A 15,755-nucleotide genomic window follows, 5' to 3' on the forward strand; every position below is an offset into this window, starting at 1 on the left:
CTGAAATAAAATACATCCAAAGTACCTGCTGCCTCTTAAAAATACAAATAAACAGCCACAATTTTCTTATTAACTGTGTTACAAGAATTTAGGAATTCATGTCTTTCACTTTAACCCTTATATTTAAAGGCAATATTTCTCTTAGCAGATTGGCATCCTTCAGGATGTACAATTCTTGTGCCATAACTGTCTCCTAGGACATGAGAGGCACCTGTAATGCCTCATGCCCAAGAACCCGATGTCACAAATGCAAGCCACTATGGGGGGACACCATTTTATCTTTGGAAAGTGTCCCTCCTGTGTTCCAGGGTGTGGACACGCTGTGGTTGCCAAGCAGCAATCAGCGTCCACCAATATCCACTTCCCTGAGCATTTCAGACTCAGACAACCATCAAATCCATGGTTGCAAAGCACGTTGGATGGATTTTACCCAGTACAAGCAAGAGCTTCTGGTATTGCATACTGCCAAAAATGTCTCTCCAAAGGAATCCAGATTGGAACTGCTACTGGAGTCAGGCAGAGAAGAAGGGAGGGAGCTGGCCCTATGAATTTGTGTCACCCATTTTTACAAATTTCTCCAGGAAAAGTGCCTGTTGATTCCCAAGAAGGGAATAAACACAGCTCAGACTCTCTAACCAAAGGCCAGGTGCTCATGCACATCTGTGGAAAATGCAGTTCACAGCAGGATCCTCTGGCAGAGGTGCTTCCCAAGGGTACGGCTGCACCACCAGCACGCTCCCAAAACCAACCCCAGCCCACGAGCAACCTGCCACTGGCCTTGCAGCTCCTGCAGGGGGTTATCCTGGCACTGCTGAGCAGGCTGGGCTAAGCTGTGCCCTTGTTTTCACACCTCCTTGCTGTGCTGAAGCAGCAAAACTGGAACAGCTCCCCAGCTCCATCCTCACTCATCTGAACTATTTGTGCCCAGGCGAATTTTGATGCTCCCCAGAGGAGCAGGCAGTGGGTGTTTCAGCCTGTCTCTTTGCCACCTGCAAAGGTCACTGCTAAGCCCCTTTCTCACCGTGTTCTCTCTGGATTCTTATGCCTGGGTGGGAGCAGGGCTCCCACCATCACACCTGCAGTGATCACGAGAGGGTAACAGCAGACCCCAGATCACTGCCTGCAAGAGACACGGGCCATCATCTTTGTGCACGCCTTCTCAAATGCTCTGCTCTCATGTTCCCCTAGCCAAAATAATAAGAAAGAAAGGAAAAACCTAGTAGGAGTTACGTGTATCATGACAAACACAAGCATACAGGGAGACACAACGAGCACTTTTCTTCCTGTTAAAGTCTCTGCCTTTTGTCTCAAGTGGGAGTCCAAATACTGGGCTAGCCCAAAATCTTGTATATTGTGTGTGAAATATTTTCTCTTCAGCCTTCTCTGAGTTACTCACATTTTGGCATCGGGAAGCAGCAGCAGTTTGTGATAAAACGTCCCCCAAGTAATTCAGGGAGCAAATGCTGCAATTGTTATGGAGAGGGGAGAAAGAAGTGCTCAGAAGAGACCTGAGTCTCTGTTTTCTTGGTCACATGCTTTACTGGAAAAAGAAAAAAAGATTTTGTTCACCTGGTTTCACCCTGTAGTAATGCCAAAATCTCTGCATTACTGATACATGTATCAGAACAAAGAAAAGGCTTTTGAGACCTACATGAGTCTGTGGTAATAAATGAGTCGGTCTGGGTTCAGAGTCAGGATCTGTGCCCAGCCACTACAGCTTCTGCATGCTTAGGGAACAAAAAAAAAAAAAAAGAAAATATGTATAATACATCCAAATAAAGGCTGCTAAGAGCCCTTCTTTTTTCCTGTGAGAAAGTAAGAGCCTAGAGGGGTAGAAATAAATTAGGTAAAAATTAATGGCTTTTTTAATTCTAACTAGTAAGCATATCACCCAGGGATAGGCAAACTGCTTAAAAGAAAAAAAAAAAAAAACCAAACCAAACTGTAGCCCTATGATTTTTGTTTTTCAGTAGCTGGGAATACTAATGCAAGAGCTCAAGGCAAATACATTAATCCCCCCCTAGCTATGCAGAAATAAATTGTTATGTTCAGCACTGCTTTCTTCAATGCCATTTTAACAAGGGGCTTTTTTATCCATCAGATTCCTCTCAACAATAAAATTTAATTCCATTAACATAAAAAAAATAATGTCCCTTGAACCACCTGCAGTGCTGGCACTGCCCTTCTCAGCATTGCTGGAGGGTGCTAACATTTCCAGTATGGATAATATATTAATTTAAAATGCAAAGGCAAGTTATCTTAACACAATTTGTCCCAAGTATTTCTCAGTTACTAGAATCAAGTAGAAACTAACAAGCAGGTCTAATCTGCTATCACTTTTCTGTTATCTGAGTTTGGCTGGCATGAAATTTATCATGTAGATGAGAAGATAAAACACATTACAGCAATCCGTCCCAACAGTTTTGTAAATGCAAGACAAAGCTAAGAAAGACAAACCAACCAAGAAATAACCCTCAAAAAATGCTACCATGCTTTCTTTCAGGAAAATAAGGCTGCAGAAACTGCAGCAGTTCTCCCTTTATTTCTGTGTTATTTGTCTTGGGAGATTTCCACAAGGCACAAATCAGATTTATTTTTTTCAGGGGCTTAGAATGAAGATCAATTTTCTTGATCTTTTTAAACCCCGTACCATCTGCAAAGCTATCCAGACACAAAAACCGGCACAGAAAACCTTGCCCATGTTGCAGTTCATTCCTTCCCTCTTTCACTATGATTACAAAGGAAGTCTAATTTACCATAAAAAAAATTACTAGAAACATGGGGTGCACCAATGAACCTCACATTAGTGGGGCTCCTAAGAACATTCATGGTTTCAAAAGTGCAGAGACAGCCAGGCTCAGATGAGACCTCTTGAGGGGAATGGGAAGAAGGATGCTCTTCAAAACCTCGATTGAATACATCATTTCCCTCTGATCAGAAAGTGCAGGTGAAATATCTGACATCAAACAAGCAGGAGATGGGGAAAGCTACAGCAGCTGAATATGGTTTCAGCCCTAAAGGAGTAGCACATTTGACAGGAATGTTTTTCTTTCCTGCTTTCTAAAGAAATCCTGTGAATAGCAGCAAGTCTCTACTGATGTGGAGCATTCCCTGGACTAGGAACAGGTGTGCAGCGGTGAGGAAACCACCCTGGTGAGATTGCCTGAAAGTCTTTTGAGGATCTCATGTGCTCCAGGCTCCTCCTGGTTGCAGAGAAACCTCTCTGTGTGCACCAGCTCTGCAGGCGTCCGCTGACCCCACAGCACCACTACAGCACTTCAAAAAAAACAATAGTTTTCCAAATTTTTTTCTCGGTCATCGCTGCAGCTAAGCTTAAAAATGTGAACTGGAAAAAGCTGAAGCCTTTGCCTGTGCCTTTAGAAACTTGATAAAAAGAACCCCCAAAGTTATATCAAAGAAAATAGATGTGAGAAAATAGATATGAGAAAATAGATATGAAAAAAATATATGAAAAAATATATATGAAAAAATATATATGAAAGAACTCTACAGGAGCCATATCTGTTATGGGAGAGGAGGAAAAAAAAATATATGCAGGATAATCATAGGTGCACATGCCTGCTCTCCCCAGCCATGATCCTGTGTGCTGCTTTCCCCCTCTCCCCAGGCACAGCTCAGCACTGCCCAGTCCCTTGCTGGAAGCTGAGTGCCCCTGGCTGTTGCTCACTCCTTCCCTGATTCTCTGCTCTCAATGCTTCCTCAGCACGACCCTCCTCAGAGGCTGAGGTTGGTGTGCCCACCCATCACACAGCAGTAATCTGGAAGCAACACATATTTTTGCAGAATCATGGCTGGTGCTTGCTATATCTTGAAATGACTAGCAAGGATGTTGCATTTCAGGAGGAAGAGATTCATTTAGCTGGTAAGGCCAGTTTGGTTGTCACAGCAGTGCGGATCAAATGTAGCCCTGGGGTGAAAATATGCAAGTACATTATGCATTATGTTTTCCTCTATGGGAGAAGTCTTGTTATTTATACAATACAATTAAGGCATATGTCCAACCATGTTTGTAACATAAATATTTTAAGATGAAGGAAGAAAGGAAAAAAAACCAAAAACTCCCTGTCACTCGGTAAACAGCCTCAGAAATTAAAATAAACTTACAATGGTATAATTTTCCCAGATGGAAAGCACATCATGAAATGAAACCTGATGAACAAAAAAAAAAAAAAAAAAAAAAAAAGCAAAGAGGCAGGAAAACATCTCTTCTCATCCAGCATTTTAAAATGAAATATTAACATCTAGTAAATGCTTAGACAACTCCAAAACCTGAAAATGACAAGACACATAAGGGACAAATTTTTTTGATTTAGTGCATTCCACTCGAATTGCTCTGGATGTCAGAAGGGAAAGACTTGAGAGAGGAATGTGTGAAGAAACCTTAGGTTTTGCAGCTCTGGGCAGTCCCAACGTTTAGAATACAAACTGGTGTGCTAGGTGCCAGAGCTGCAGAAACCAAGGACTAATTGGTTTAGGCTGTACCCTGAGCCTGGCAGGTATATTTGGGACATGATGATTTTAGTTGAATTCCTCTTATTTTGCATCATAGGTCATGCTTAAGTCAGTTCCCTACCTGTGGGCTATAATTCAAAACACAAACAAGTATTTATGATTGATGGAAAAACTGATAGGCAGGTGGTAAACCCAGCATTACTTGCCTTCATTTTTTATTTATTTTGAATTAGTACCCAAAAATTCCACCTCCAATTATGGTCTGACTGCTGCCTTTTCAAGGGAAGAGCTGCAGTGAGGAATCCTTTCTTGCTTTGAAAAATTTTAATAGAAAAAGTAATAGCAGTGGATAAAAGAGTGTAAAATGGAACAACGTCCTTTCATAGCAGCCTGTTGTTTGCTTAGAGATTTTTTTCTTTTTATTATTGTTTTTTTTATTGTTTTCAGAGAGCACTTTGTGTTACAAAAGCCAGGATCCCTTAAACTAGGAAGACCTTGAGATGAAACATATAACAATATTTGTTCGTTTTCTAAGTGAAAATGGATGGATAATGATGACTTGAACTCTTCCCTCATCAAGATTTATATTTCTAGTTTCACTCCCAAAAGAAAGGTTCACACCGCAGTCTCAATGTTGACATCACTTGGCACAATACTGTGCTGCAGTAATTTAATTGCTACAGTAAAACAACCATAACATCTTAGCCCTTTTGGGTTTTGCTTTGTTTGTTCTGTCTTCCAGTTGAACTATTGGTGAAGAATGTGCAGCAGGCTGGGAGAGAGGAGAAAAAAGTAAAGTTTAAAAGAGAAGTCAAGATTTTTGCTAGGAAGGTTTGGTCATTATGTCATTAGCCATAATATTTTCAGGGCAGAACCAGCCCAATTTGTCCCTGACCCCAGAGTGTTCAGCCTGGCAAAAGCCACAATGGATCCAAAAGCGAGTCTCATTATTGAGCCTTCCAAGATTCTGTGCTATGATTTTCCTGTCCCTACTCTTGGTGTTATTTAAAGGATACTGTCCTGGTTTCTGCTGGAACAGAGGGAATTTTTCTCCCCAGTAGCTGCATTTGAGTTTTGGATGCCAATAGTGTGTTCATAACGGGCTTTAATTGTGGCTGGGCAGTGCCTAAACTAAATCAAGGACTTTTCATTTGGTCATGCTGCCCCACCAGTGAGCAGGCTGGGGTTTCCCAAGATTATGGGAGGGGACAGCACTGGGACAGTGGACCCCAAGTGGACAAAAGCTATTCCATACCATATGATGTCATGCTCAGCCTGTAAACTGGGGGAAAGCTGCTGCTTGGGAACAGGCTGGGCATTGGTCAGCTGGTGGGGAGAAATTGTCTTTCATTCACATCACTTGTTTTTCTTGGGTTTTATTTCAGTCTTGGTTTCATTTCACTCTCTTTTTGCAACTTTTTTTTTTCTTTAAAATTAAATATTTTAATTTTATTTCAGTTTTTGCACTGTTTCTTTCTCAGCCTGCCCATTTGCTCACTTTTACTCTTCTGATTTTCTCCCCTGTTCCTCCAGAGGGAACTGAGTGCATGGGGCTGAATTGCTGGCTGGAGTTTAACCACGAAAATAATCCATGTGTAATCCTGGCCAGATTTCAGATGCTGTAAGGAGGAAGGGAGTAGCTGGGGAGAGACATCTTTTGCACATCTCTACATGAGGCAGCTGGAGCACTTCCCCTTGCACCACCTGTGCATGAGTTGAAGCTCAGGAATGACCAAGCTTTTGCATGGCAAGGGGAGTGGAATGAGCACAAGATCAAAACCTACCCCCTGTGGTGGCTGGAAAGAAAACTGTGAGCAGGTATCCACAGGTGCTGCTGGAATCTTGTGTGGGTCTGGGCTCTGGGGGTTCTACCACAGTCCTGGCTTTCTGAACTGGGAAAAACCCCTCTGTCTTGGCTTGCGAGCCAGCATAAAGCAAAAGCCCCATAAGGAATCTTTGCAATGTTCACTCTCTTACAGCAATTAGCCTTCAGCCTCCCCAGTTCTCTTCCTCCTTTGTTTCCAAACCAGAAGACTGTCTTGCAAACAGCGTATTCCCACTGTGCTCCCAGGAATGGCATCAAGGGAAAGCTGCTTTGGCTGGCTCCCTCTCCTCTAATACCCAACCAAACTGATCAACAGCTTGCTGTCACAAGGCTTGCTGGCTAGGGAAGAGCTGCAGGGACAGCCAGCATGATGCTCACTTTTTGTGCTTCACTTCTGCAAGGGGCAGTGTGGAAAAGGAACTCGTTCATCCAGGGACATGTGGAGCTCAGAGGAGCAGCCCTGCTTCCCAAAGCATCCCCTCAGCAATGCAGCTGTGCCTGGGCAGACAGCAGGACTGTTCAAAAGGCTGAGCTTTGCTACCTGCTATGGCACAGGCAGGGGGGTCCTTACACAAAAGCTTTTCCCTCTACAGAAATAAGCCTGTGTGGTGGGTTCATTCTGCTACAAGAAAAATCACCCCACCTCAATGACTCCCACTTATTCCAGAGGAAACAAAGTGGCAGACGACGAGGAAAAGGCTGATGTTGCTGCTATAAGAAGTGGTCTGTATAGCTCCCACTGATGTGGTTTTAGAGACTGTTGTTAAAGCTAAGCTAGACCTAATCATCTATCCCTGAAGAAGAGAGAGCTTTGAGAGTGACCTCAAAAGTGAAAGCTGCCATCAACCTAAATTCAGTGCCTGTAGCTGAATTCTGCACTTGTCCATCCAGAGCAATTTTAACTCAATATTAGAGCTCCTGTTTCCAAAGCTATTGAAAACACCTCGCTCTGAAGCTACGGAAATGTTGTCAGACTCTGCTGCAAATTTGTGTGAAAGCCTGAGCTGAACTGTCCTGTTCACTGGACAGGAAGGAGACACAAAGGGTAGAAACACAAGCTGCCTACTGATGGCTGCATCATTGATTTCTCACTCAATCTCCTAATACAGCTTTATTTATCATATCTAGGTTAATTTTTTCAGCAGATAGCTTTAGTGTTATGGAAACGTTAGTTAGAGGAGAGGCCAGGGATCTGAATGTGATGCCTCGTGTCACCCACAGTGGTGCAGAACACCACAAAGATGCCTATAAACAGAAACTTCTTCAGTATTTGAAATAAGACAGGAGTGCTTCTCTTTTGAGTGGGAAACACAGACTAAGAATGATGTGCCAGTTCTTGAGGATTTTATATTTCTCAGTAACACAGGAACATCAAAGGAATTGATCGCAACTTTGCTTGATTCGAAACTGGATTATTTTTACATGCACACACCAAGGAAAGTACCTTTTAGGGATGAGCTTCTTGATGAGATTTCATTAGAGCCATTAAGTATTATTTGCTGTTTAAGATAGTATCATCAGAGCCACCATTGCTACATGAAGATCTTGAAGGAAAGAATCAATTCTGATTGCAAAAAGAAGCATTTTGATATTGGTAAGTTTAGGTGTACATGAGAACTTGCTTTTCCATGTGTCCTCTTTTCTTAGGCATGAAAACTGGAGTCTGCAGATTTCAAGAGGATGAAGGTAAATGCACAGTCATAAGCAAGTGAAAACTACAGAGATGCAAATTTTAAATGTGAATCCATTCCATGATTTAATGCCATGGCACTCAAATCATAAGCACTTCCAATGAGATTGGGTCAGCAAGATAATTCAGAGAGCATCTATTCCCATGACCTACAGAGAAGTTTTTTTTTGTTTGCATGTTCACTTGTTTGTTTTTTTCAGAACCTCATTACAGGGAAACATAAGTTACAACATCCTTACTGATTAGAGGAGAGAAACAAAGGGCATATCTGTTCTCTGCTCAATGATCCATGCAACCAGAGCAATATCCACAGCAAGAAAACTAAGACTGTAAGAACCTGAAACAGCCAGTAGAGCAAATATGTTTAAATTAATATTGTTAGGGCTGAATCAAGGTGACCTGTGAAGCCTGCTCCAAAATACATTCTCTTAGGAAATAGAAACTTAAGCCCCTAACCCTAACACAAACGCTAACTCTGATCCTGATCCTAATGCCACACTAACCCTAACCCCTAATCCCAGCATTAAACCTTACACTAACCCTATCTCTAACCTTAGCAGGCAGTCCCAGTATTTCAAGTGCAGATGAGAGGTTGCCCAGGGGATGTAATAACCACCAAAACCTTTCTATGCTGCTATATTTATCTGTGAGTAAAAAAAAAAACTTTAAACATTATTGAATTTTGGAGGTGGAATCCAAATCTTGGCAACTGGCTCCTGGGAGAGAATGACTGTTCTTTTCCGTAGGCAGGGAAGCATGCAGCCCCAGAGTTTCAGGGAAATAAATGTTTTCATGTATGTTAAAGCTATTATTTTTATCTGGTAAGTGGGAATTCTAGGGCTATACTGAGTTTATATGGACTATAAAACATGAAAACTGTCCTCAATGCTCTTCATGAAGAAACCACAAAGAATGCTCGATTTTGTGTTTTCTTTTGTTCCTACATGCACCACATCAAAAAGACCACTTTGCCCAATTTTTACTAAAAGAGGTGTGTTATTTCTAGAAACAGGAAGTAACTGATCATGGCTCCAATGTCTCTGGCACTAGGAAGGAGAAATTGTTCTCATTGCTGAAGCCTTTTTGCAGTAAATTTTCAGTTTGGCTGGAGGCTGCTCACCTGTTTTACATATGCAGAGGAAATTATAGCCTGCAGCAGTCGTCCTCCACTGTCTGAGCACTGCCAAGGTACAATATGAAGATTTGAGATTCATTAGGCCATGGATGCAAAAAGGGGCTCTTGTAGAAAGATATCCAGGAGTGGTGGTGGCATGTAAAACCTGAGAGGAAGATCACAGGCATTGCTGCTCCTCAAGCAGAGAGGAACTGTCTCTGCAAAGGGTAAATCTCATTTGTGCAGGTGACAGACTTGCTTGAGGGGCTTTTACAAGGCTGTGAAGTACAACCCTGCAGCATCAACACTTTCGACTCTATCACAGGCTTCAACATTTTCTGCAGACTTCCAAGAGAAAACCAGATTTCAACCTGCCTTAATGAATTGGACATATGTACACCACACAGAAATCTAATAAAACCCAGCCAAGAAGTGAAGAGAAGAGAGGATGAAACATGTAACAGGCATCGGTGACATCTCTCAATACGCTGCTGAAAGGCTCAGGCACTGCAGTGGGGGCCACAGAGTCACTCAAAAGTCAGAGACAAGAGGGGACCCCAGATCACTTCCACGGAGGAGATGAAAAACACAGCACCACTCACCCATGTGTTTTCAGCCAGGTTTCGAGGAAAAGGGAGATATCAGCATGGAAATAGTTCTGCAACAATTTTCTTCTATGATTTTCAACCTTTGTGGCTTCCATGCAGATATAAAGGACAAAGACAACACTATCCTATTAAAATAGACCATCAATTAAATATTGAACGCTGTAATCTCCTTTTCTTTCCACTTTTGGAACTTCACATGGTTTTGTTCAGCTGAATATCTGGCTTCTTTATGATCCCTACTAATTTCTGTTAGCAGATATGGCCCCTGAGCACTTATGAACAAGTGTCCCTAAACTGAATTCATCAGGGATGAATTGGTGTAACCCAGGAATTTTTCCACTGGGTCATGGACAGTGATGTATAGAATAGATTTTCAGATTTATAGATGCTAAGGGACCCTTGGATCCCAGCCTCTGGTTACCAGAAGAGAACACAGTGTTTGGGAGGGACCTGCTGCAACCTACAAGTATCATAGCTTAGAGCATTCTTGATGTGGGAGTGTGAAATTCATAAACATAAATATTTTTAAATTTCATACCACTGTGTGATTCTAGCCAGGAAAAAAAAAAAAAAAAACAATTAAAAAAACCCCCCAAACTCAAACAACCAAAAACCCCCACTGAATAAAGGGCTAGCATAATTCCTACTTATTGCTTTTAGCTCCATGCAAATGTTGTTTACACTGCCAGCATAACTTTCTTCTTAGAGATGGGGGGCTACAACCTAGAGGATATTATGTCGACAAGATTTTGGGTCCATCATACCCCACTTTCTAAAAATTTCTCCCTCTTGTGCTAACAGTGACAGTGCTGGCACCAAGCCTGAAACAAGACACCAAAAGAGAAGGTTTACTGCACCTGTACAACTGTCCACCATGGAGAGTTTCCCAGGATAGCCCCAAAATTTCAAGGGGGGACATGGAGCTGTACACAAAAAGAAAGAATTACAATTTCCTTTATGAGGTAAAGGCCCTTTTTGTTTGGTTTTTTTTTTCCCTAACATTTAATAAGTAAAGATGCTTCTTTCTTTAGTATTACCCAGCAGCGAATAACCTATACTACTCTTTTGTACAATTCTGTTTGCTTAAATCTCCACTGCAGCACCTCCATGTGTGCATGCATGCACACAAATACACCACTAAAATTTTATAGTGATGTGTGCTAGCTAAAAAACATCAGAACTGCCACTGCTTTGGGAACTTCAGTTCTCTTTCCTTTCCTCACCTTCTCATTTGCCTCCAGGCACTCTGTAGCAAACGTCTTTAGAACTTCATCTATCCCTCAGATATTCTGCAAGTGTTTTACCTGTACACAAATTTTCTCCTCTGCTTTGTGGGATTAAAAAAATAACCTCTCCATGTATTGTTCAGTAAATGCCCAAAACCTCACTTTATGCTTATGTTGGCAACAGTTTCCCTGAAAAGATCAGCCTTTGCAACAGGTAAAAAACCTTTCTAGAAACAACAATTTAGCTGCAACACTGAAAAATCAAGAGACAGCAAGAAAGAACAAATGACTTGGAGTCTGAAAGAAATCCCAAATGCAGAATTGCATTCAGTGATAAATCTCAAGCTCATCCAAAATAAGAATGGAGCACAAAAAAAAAAAAAAAAAAAACAAAAACCAAAAAAAAACCATTGTGAACTTGAAATCTATACAGACACTGTAAACCAGCCATGCTCCCCCTAATTTTCCAATCATCCTGATTATTATAATCTGCACCTCCACAGTCTTCTTTCACTAATGCAATATCAAGTCCAGTAGTTTTTTCTTGTTTATTTTGGAACGCAGCTGTTGTGCTAATTTATCCTAACAGATAATGTGATCACTGCTACTTCTTAGACACAACCTACAGAACACCATGAGGAAATGAAAGCAGGTGAAAGCAGGTATGCTATAATTTACTTTTTTATTCCTGCAAAATGATCGCTATGAGTTGCAAAAAAAAAAAAAAAAAAAAAACCAAAAAAACCCCAAAAAAAACCCCAAAAAACCAAAAAAACCCAAACAAACCAAAACACAAAAAAAAAGAAGCAACCAGGACAATACACTCTTCATTATTACACAATTCAGAACTGCCAAGGAAAATGGATGGTAAGAGGGACAGAAAATCACAAAGTTCAAATCTAGGTGCTCCTCATCCAGCTGTGGAGGGGTTTGTCACCTTCTGCCTTCTAGAGCAAGCCTGTAGGTAAAGGATTCTTCAGTCAAGCTACAAACCCCAGTCCAGAGTGATTTCCCTATAGGCTTTGATGGCAGCACATCCCAGTGAGCAGGGCTGAGTGTTTAGAATCCATCTGATTTTGATGCCTTTCTCCAGACAACGACTGATGGGAATTTACTCTTTGTGCTCTATCAGTGTTTCCTAGGGCCAAGGGCAGGGCATGTCACCTGCAATAGCACTACTGATTTAACACTTGTAATTACAGGTAATAATCATCATCATCATCATCATCATAACCCACCACCAGCATGACCTTGGTAACTACCCTCTATCCTAAACTTCTTCCAGTTATTGTTGGCTGAACCCAAAGCTGAGAGCAGGCAGGAATCACTCCATCCAGTGTTTTATGCTTTGACTCCAGTGCAAGTTTTGGAGAATGCTGTTAATAAACATCTTAGCCCTTAAACAGTTGTCTTACAGAAAAAATGATTATTCTGCTGAAGCTGCACAGATGAACACATACAGGAGTAAAGAATAGGCTATAGTTATTGCACATGCCTGGATAAAAAATTTGCCTTCAACAGATATGAATACCTCAATCTAGACCCTGGCTTTGGAGGTTTGCAGTATCATTCACTGCTGGTTTTACAAACAGAAAACAAAAGTTGTAGGGTAAAAATCAGACTGAACATAACATAGGACATATTACAAGACTGAAAATAACTTTTCACTTAGACAGCTTTCATGGATAATAAAGACAGGTAATGGATTGTGACTGACATGTTTGTGACCTCTAAAAGTTTGCAAGTAGCTCTTAAGACCAAGGGAGCATTCTTCTCTGTACAGAATCATAGAAATAGCTTCATTTTCTTAACCAGCTCTCCATTCAAGAAAACTAAAAGGAAAACCAGGTAGATAAGGGGAGAAAAATCAGTCACTTAATGGCACACATGATCTTTCCCTGTTTGCTTTGTATACACCATGGGTTTTTATGCAATGGGAAAAACTGTTTAAGAAAAAAGAAAATACTTCAGAAGATGATATTTGTTTCCAGAATGCCACAGATTCTTTATGGAGCTTTGAATTTTGATACTTTTTGTTTGCCTTTGCAGAGGAGTCAATTAAAATTAAGGTGTTTAACAGGATAATGAGAAAGAGTGGTAGCAAGGGAGAAGAGAGCATATGTTCATTTATTTAAAATAATATTGTGAACTGTTCAACATATTTAAATCAGTGAGGCACATATTCACCATATAATTTAATTAGCAGTTCCAGTAGATACCATAAATGTTTCTAATGCAGATTTTCTCTTCCATACAGTTATAAATAGTGTGCTTATTTATAGCAGCAAACTGACCAGAAGATGGCCCCATAGTGAATACAATGCAACTTAAAATTCACTCAAGGGAATTGGCTGATGTCAAAAAGTGCCAGCTCTATTTTTCAATCCTGAAAAGTACATTAGGCTAGGTCTCTCTGAAGGGGTAAAGTATTTGTCATTGTAGCACTCCAAATTATTTTAAAATTCATTATGAAATAGATTGAGCAGATACAGAGATAACTCCCAATCTACTTTATTACCTTAAACTTTAAAACCAGAATAACTAATGCAAGCAAAAAGCTGACAGAGCCATGTCGTGTTGTTCAGGAAATGGTTTTCCCCAAGAAAAGAAAACTCGGTTTTAGGGGCCAGCCCAATGGCCACTGATGAAACCTATTAAAAAAAAAAACTACCAGTAAAATAATCAGAATTTTGCTTCACGGTTTCCTGTGGGGTGTCCTCAGAGCAGCAGAGTCACAAGCCTGTGCCTTCATTTCCAGTGCAATTCACTGGAAAGGATCAGAAACCATTTCACAGCATTTACAAAACTGCTTCTTCCTTTACAGCTACTATCCTGGGATGCAGACTGAGCAGGCTCTACATTTGTTATCACCAGTGAAAATAGACACTCATTCCAAACTGGAATGACACATGGCACTGCTCTCCTAGCTTTGTTCATGTGCGGGACATTTTTCTTAGCACAGTAGGGCTATGTTAATGTGATGCTATCAGAAATAAGATATATAATAATCTATGAAATGCAGTAATGTAATTCTTCTGGTAGATGAAACTGCTAACTACAATAACAGGTGGTATTTTGTTTTGTTTTTTTGGGGGTTTTGTGGGGTTTTTTTCCCTCCAAAAGCAGAGGATTTAAAATTTAAAAAAAAGAAAAATTTGAACAAAAGAGCTTTATATGTCTGGAATAAATGGTGGCACTCTTTATACCACAACTCTGTAAAGCCCTTTCTTGAAATTAAATTATCACGCAAGGATGTAGTGTGGCTTATCCTGAATATTAATAGTGTTTATCACTGTTACCACTTTATAGATCCAGGCAGAGCAGGAAGTTTCAAGCAAAAAGAGATGTCTCCTTGCATCTGATGAAAGCCAATGGAAAGATGAACTTCCCCCCGTGATATAATTTCTGTTCCACAGGTGAGTATTGCACAGAAAGAATAGAACAAGTGTTCATAAACCATGACAAGTTAGGACAGACGTGCTGCCACCAGGGTCCCAGGAATGCTGGCAGTGGAGAGAACAGGTGCTGATTGACAGAAATGAAATTTGGGATGGGTCAAGTCAGCATAGAGGGGGATAGTTTGGTATCCAAGATACCTGCTTGGATAAGGGGATAGTTTCCTACTGGATGCTGACAGCCAATATAAGGTTGCCTGTAAATTAACATGTTACTCTTAACAATAATTGAGAGTGTTTTGAAAAAAGTTACTCTGAGGCAATAATTATGATTTGTCTTTCGCATACACACATCTTGACCAAGTACATAAGATATGAACAGCCCATTTCATCAACACTGGGAAAAGTCAGGGCAAAATTTTAGCTAAGTCTAGAGAAAAACACCCTGTTAAAACCTCCACAAGCCCTTTGTTCCCCAATTCTGTACACTCCACAGGGCAGCTGTGTGCCTCCATTGAAGCCACTGGCCATTTGACAATTAGAAATAAATGTCTTCTTGAAGGCTTTTATTTTGACTCCATCCCCAGCCTTCAAGTACTGAAGCAGAGGTAATTAAGATTAATAGAATGGAGAGTTTCTACAATTAAGATATACTCTAGACAGGCAATAGCATGATGTTTATTCAAACAAGGAAGAACACTGCATCAATAATTATAACTTGAACCATTCATTTTAATTCAAAACTGGTAATATTGAAGTTTCAGTACTCACTAGGGGCACAAGGAACAATAATACCCTGCTGTCTAGACAAAAATTCGTCCTGAAGGAAGACTGTGAATCACCCCAGAGCTTTTGATCAACACATCCCAAGTGCAAGCAAATGTTTCCTGAGATAGAAAATTGTTATCACTTGTCACAACATAATTGCAGCCGTTCTGATTTCAGATGACAACAGTACCTGCCTCGAAATTTCCAAAGTCCACATCCCACGCAGCTGGTGTGGTATAGTCTAATGGCTGGTACTGCAATTACCCAAAGTACTCCACTACCACCAAATAGCTCAGACCTGATTTTCACAGGTGCCCTTCACCCTGTCACGTCAGAGGAAAAATGTCACTTTTCCCCACATGGCTCATCACAGAAGGATTACCTTAAGGAAGCAGGCGAGGAGGGGCAATACCCAGAGCAGACCTTTGGACCTTGGAGACCCTTGGAGTGCAGAGGGGGGTGGGTTACCTGCTCCACTCCACACTTGGCTTTCCTGTGTGCAGGTTTTAAGAGCGGAGTATAATGAAAGAACCATACTTTAATGCAGAAGGCTACAGGAAATTTTAAAGGAATATAATCTGAAATCCAGCACATGTATTTGGAAGAATGGAAATCGTTTTGCATAATTACTGTAGGCTTCAGCACTCCGATGTTTC

General features: G+C 40.9%; 1 long non-coding RNA gene across 1 annotated transcript; it reads left to right on the plus strand.

Moving 5' to 3' along the window:
• Positions 1-623: 623 nt before the first annotated feature.
• LOC137470002 (uncharacterized) lies at positions 624-14,508 on the plus strand. The gene is made up of 3 exons (XR_010996866.1): positions 624-997; positions 10,512-10,672; positions 14,246-14,508. It is a non-coding gene; the product is annotated as an uncharacterized lncRNA (long non-coding RNA).
• The last annotated feature ends 1,247 nt before the right edge of the window (positions 14,509-15,755 follow it).

This window comes from Anomalospiza imberbis, chromosome 3 (assembly GCF_031753505.1).
Source record: "Anomalospiza imberbis isolate Cuckoo-Finch-1a 21T00152 chromosome 3, ASM3175350v1, whole genome shotgun sequence".
Lineage (NCBI taxonomy): Eukaryota > Metazoa > Chordata > Aves > Passeriformes > Viduidae > Anomalospiza > Anomalospiza imberbis.